Source organism: Aristolochia californica, unplaced genomic scaffold (genome assembly GCF_029961685.1).
Source record: "Aristolochia californica isolate CCGP_79_NKW_82.1479 unplaced genomic scaffold, dmAriCali1.0.hap1 SCAF_13, whole genome shotgun sequence".
NCBI lineage: Eukaryota > Viridiplantae > Streptophyta > Magnoliopsida > Piperales > Aristolochiaceae > Aristolochia > Aristolochia californica.
Window position 1 is genome coordinate 14,825,089 of NW_027181804.1, and position 6,000 is coordinate 14,831,088.

Consider the following 6,000-nt stretch of genomic DNA (forward strand, 5'->3'; position numbering starts at 1 on the left):
CCTGAATACAGCGAGTTTGTAATACCTGTGCTGGGGTAGAAAGTACACGTCCCTCATGGAGTGGGGGCAGCGGGGTGTGCAGCAAAGGCGAATCACCTTGGAAGGCCTTTAATTGTGAGACATGAAAGACGTTGTGAATTCTGGCCTCTGGTGGAAGCTGCAATCTGTAGGCCATTGTCCCAATGCGGTCCATCACCTGAAAGGGACCATAATATTTAGGAGAGAGCTTGTGACGTTTGGAGGCTATCAATGACAACTGCCTGTAGTGTTGGAGATGCAACCAAACATAATCTCCAAGAGAAAAGAAGACTTCCCGGTGCTTCTTGTCATAATATTTTTTCATAGAATGTTGTGCCTCTTGTAGATGAGTACGCACCTCAGTGATGAATGTGTCTCTTTCAACTAATGCTTGGTCCAAAGTGGCAATTTTAGAGGCCCCTGGTTCATAGGCTAAAAGATGAGGAGGTTCTCTACCATATACCACCTTGAATGGGGTTGTGCTGAGTGCACTGTGGTAGGAGGTGTTGTAACAGAACTCAGCCCAGATGAGCCACTTATCCCACCTCTTAGGTGAGTCCCCCATGAAACAGTGGAGATACATTTCAATGGTTCTGTTGATGACCTCTGTCTGACCATCAATCTGCGGATGGTAGGCTAAAGAAAAGGCTAACGTTGTGCCCTGTAACTTGAAGAGTTCTTTCCAAAAGGTACTTGTAAAGATTGCATCCCTATCACTGCTAATTGAATTAGGCATCCCATGTAAGCGGACAATGTTATCCATAAAAAGTTGAGCGACCTGAGTTGCAGTGTAAGGATGCACCAGAGGAAAGAAATGCCCATACTTAGAGAAACGATCCACCACTACAAGGATAACAGATTTACCCGACGAAGAGGGAAGTCCATCTATGAAGTCCATAGAAATATCAGACCAGACATGTGACGGAAGCTGAAGTGGTTGGAGCAACCCAGCTGGACTTAATGTTTCAGCTTTATTCCGTTGACAAGTCTGACAAGCCGCCACATAATCAGCTATACTGCGCTTCATGCCCTCCAATAAAATTCCCTACTGATACGGAAATATCTTTTTTGTCGGCCCTCATGTGTACTGTCATGTAAGGAGGCTAAAATGCTGTTAATTAGAGGGGATGTGTGGTGTAGAAAAATTCTATTTTTGTAGAGGACGAAATTGTCCTGAACCCTCCAATGGTTAGCCGCTGTCCCCTGCTAGATGTCCTGGCATAAGGTGATAATATCCAGGTACTGTTGTGTTATGGATTCTATAGCATCACGAGTTACCAACAGGCGTAGGAATTAATGAATGTGTTTTTCAATTTCCATGTAATTGTTTCTTGGTTTGGTTTTGTCTTTGTTTGGGTTGGTTTAGCATTTATTGGTTTGAACCATTGACCCAAGAGGTTTTTAGGGTTTTGGACGTCCTCAACCCTATTTAAGGGGACGGCTAGGGTAATGAGAATTATGAATTGAGTTCACTTTAGCTAGCGTAATTTAGATAAATAGGTCAAGAGCTCCTTCAAGCTCTCTTCCGTTTTTCCCCTAATTCTCCTTTCCGAAATTCAATTCCCATCAACCCCTCATTCCATCTCAACGTCAAGCAAGGTAATGGACGGAAGAGAAACGAGGAGGGTGACAAGATCCATGGCTCGTGAGGATCCTAACAACGTGGTATCAGACAGGTCCACCCTCGGTGATTCCTCTTCTCTAGAGGACATACGTCAAGTACTTTCAAAACTTCAACAACGATCCACTCTTCAAGGTACTGAAATTTCTCACATCAATAATACCTTACAAACACTAGAATCATCTCTACAAACCATCCTTCGACAACTTGCTGCACTTCAAGCACGAACGTCACCACCAACAACCAATTTTCAACCACAACCAGTGCCCCACCAACAATTCACGCCACCACCAAATCCACCCCTGCGCCAACCAATGGGTTCAATGGCCACTCTCGTACAAGGACCATCAACGGTTCCCAGGTACTTTAAACTTAACTTTCCTACATATGATGGCTCTAAAGATCCTTTACTGTGGTTCACGAAATGTGAACAATTCTTCTATCATCAACAAACGGTGGAAATGGACAAGGTTACTTTGGCCGCCTACCACATGCTCGATGAAGTGCTCATGTGGTTTCATCACTACCGAAATGTCCATTCCATTCAGGATTGGCTGCACTTTAAACATGCTTGCCAGTTGAGGTTCGGACCTCCAGCTAGCAGCAACCCAGTGGGGGAATTGATCAACTATAAACAGACCAGCACCTTAGAAGTTTACCAAAAAACGTTCCAAGAAAGGTTGGCCCGAGCTAGTGAATTTGTTCCTCCTCACCTACATGTTCAGATTTTTAATGCTGGATTGACAGAGGCAATTAGATTGGAAGTGGAATTACTTGGTCCGACAGATTTGGACTCACCAATGAATTATGCCAGAGCTGTGGAACACAAATAGAGAGTTCTAAAAGAGTCTTTACAGCAAAAACCATTTTGGAACAACAGAATACAGGGTACTGCATTTGGGCCACGTTTTGGGTCCTCTACCCCTAACCGAGCAGATCAGGCTACCAATGTGCCTCCACAGACTATGCCACGTAAATTTTTGACTAAACAGGAAATGGACGCTCGAAAGGCAAAGGGCCTATGTTTTAATTGTGACGAACAATTCCTGCCAGGCCATACTTGTAAACGCTTATTCAGTATTGAACTGTTGGAAGAAGATTCAGAAGAGCTTATTGAAAATGAAATTGTTGAAGAGGTACAGCAAGAACCAGAGCTCTCCCTCCATGCCATGCATGGCCTGCGTACTTCTAATACCATGCAGGTAAATGCCAGGTTACATCATCTCATGCTACTTGCTTTAGTTGATTCGGGCAGCACACATAATTTTATCAGTGAACCAGCCGCGCAACAATTGGGATTGGCCATTCAACAACAAAGGGGACTCTCAGTTTCTGTGGCCAATGGGGCCAAAATTGCTAGTGTGGGGTTATTTGCTAACACCCCTTTCACCATTAAAGGGCATTCATTTCAGGCGGATTTATTAGTCATTCCATTGGCTGGATTTGATTTGGTGCTCGGGGTCAAATGGCTCCAGTTATTAGGACCGATATTATGGGACTTTCAGGCTCGGACTATGATATTTTCAGCACCACAGGGCCAGATTACATTACAAGGCATTGTGGCACAGGTCCCTAACGCACTTCACACTTTTCATATTCAACACACTGGTGATGATCAGTTAGCGCCTTTACTTACAGCATTTGCGGATTTATTTAATGACCCTACGGGTCTACCACCAGTGCGTCATTGCGATCACTGCATTCGTTTAAAATTGGGAACTGATCCAGTAGTGGTGCGACCTTATCGTTACCCGCATATCCAGAAAGATGAAATAGAACATCAGTGCATGCATATGCTCGCTCAGGGTGTGATCCAGCCCAGTCGATCTCCTTTCTCCTCACCAGTGTTACTTGTACATAAAAAAGATAAATCTTGGAGATTTTGTGTCGACTATGGGCAACTCAACTTGCACACAGTTAAGGACAAGTTCCCCATTCCAGTCGTGGATGAGTTGCTGGATGAGTTACATGGTGCTACAATTTTTACCAAATTAAATTTGAAATCGGGCTATCATCAAATACGAGTTCACCCGGCGGATGTGGAGAAGACTGCCTTCCGCACACATCACGGTCATTTCGAGTTCCTCGTCATGCTCTTCGGTCTCTCCAATGCACCCTCCACCTTTCAGGCCCTCATGAATGAGGTCTTTTCATCACTTCTGCGCCACTAAATGTTGGTCTTTTTTTATGACATTCTGGTCTACAACAAAAATTGGGAAGAACATCTCCACCACCTCCATCAGGTATTTACCATTCTACGCTCTCATCATTTGGTTTTGAATAAATCAAAATGTTCTATGGGTACATATGAGGTGGCATATTTGGGCCACGTCATATCAGCTGTGGGTGTGAAAGTTGACCAGAGCAAGATACAACCAGTTACAGATTGGCCGATTCCCACCTCCATCACAGCATTAAAGGGATTTTTGGGCTTAGCGGGATATTATAGAAAATTTATCCAATCTTATGGCCAGATAGCAGCACCACTCAACAACCTGCTAAAAAAAATGCCTTCCACTGGTCTTCTTCAGCAGAACAGGCCTTTAACCTGTTAAAGGAGGCCTTAGCCTTAGCTCCAGTCCTACAATTACCAGATTTTGAGGGAGACTTTATGGTGGAATGTGATGCCTCCGGGGGAGGTATAGGGGCAGTGTTTCAACAATTGGGACACCCCATTGCTTATTTCAGCCGTCAGTTGGGACAACACCACCATAAGTTAGCTGCATATGAGAGGGAATTGATTGGGTTAGCCAAGGCTGTCCAACATTGGCGACCTTATCTTTGGGGACGACCGTTTCTCATTCGTACAAATCATTGCAGCCTCAAGTATCTTTTTGAACAACGCCTCACCACATCCCCACAGCAGCATTGGTTAACTAAACTCATGGGCTTCGATTTTACGTTTCATTATAAGCCAGGTAGTTCGAATTTGGGGGCTGATGCCTTATCACGTCGGGATATTTCCGCCACACAAATTTATGCTATCAGTCACCCACGTGCACTGGTATTAGATTCTATTCGTGAGGAAGTACATCAATATCCGGATCTCATGTCATTATATCAGGATATTCAACAGGGGACAACTGCTCCTCATTGGACGATTCAGGATCATCTCATTCTCTACAAAACAGGATCTTTTTGCATAATACATCCCCACTTCTTCACACCATCCTGTCCTCTATCCATGATAGCACACATGACGGTCGACAGAAAACATATTTCTGAATCAGTCGGGACTTTTACTGGAAGGGCATGAAGAGCACAATTGCTGATTATGTAGCTGCATGTCAGATTTGTCAAAGAAACAAGGCCAAATCTTTAAGTCCGGCCCGCCTACTGCAACCTTTGCAACTACCATCTCAAATCTGGTCTGATATTTCCATGGACTTCATTGCTGGACTTCCCATTTCATCAGGTACATCGGTGATATTCGTCGTCGTTGATCGGTTTTCAAAATATGGGCACTTCATTGCTTTGGCGCATCCATATACTGCTGCTCAGGTCGCTCAATTATTTATGGACAACATTGTCCAATTAGATGGAATTCCCTCATCCATTATCAGTGACAGGGATGCCATTTTTACCAGTATCTTTTGGAAGGAATTATTCAAATTACAGGGCACCCAATTGGCATTTTCATCTGCCTATCATCCACAAACGGACGGCCAAACAGAGGTTGTCAATCGCACGATTGAAATGTATCTTCGTTGTTTTGTGGGGGACACACCTAGAAGATGGGTGAAATGGCTTTCATGGGCAGAATTTTGCTATAACACATCTTACCACACAGCACTGGGCACTACTCCTTTCAGGGTAGTTTATGGCAGAGATCCACCTCGTCTGTTACCATATGAACCTAGGCCATCCAAAGTCGTCACTTTGGACCAAGCATTAGCTGAAAGAGACACTATGCTCACTGAGGTACGTACACATCTACAGGTGGCCCAACACTCTATGAAACGCTTTTATGATAAGAAGCACCGAGAGGCATCTTATTTCCCTGGAGACTATGTGTGGTTAAAGCTTCAACACTACTGCCAGCTGTCCCTAACTGCATCAAAGCGCCATAAGCTGTCTCCAAAATATTATGGTCCATTTCAGATATTGGACAAAATTGGGCCCATGGCATACCGCTTGCAGCTACCACCGGAATCAAAGATCCACAATGTCTTTCACGTCTCCCAATTGAAGCCCTTCCAGGGTGACTGGCCCCTACTGCACACTCCACTGCCACGACTACCTGAGGGCAGAGTCCTTTCTATTCCGGCTCAGGTAATACATCACGCCACATTCAAGGTGATTGGGAAATTCTTGTCCAGTGGGCAGATGCCGATCCCAGTGACACCACATGGGAGCCGTTA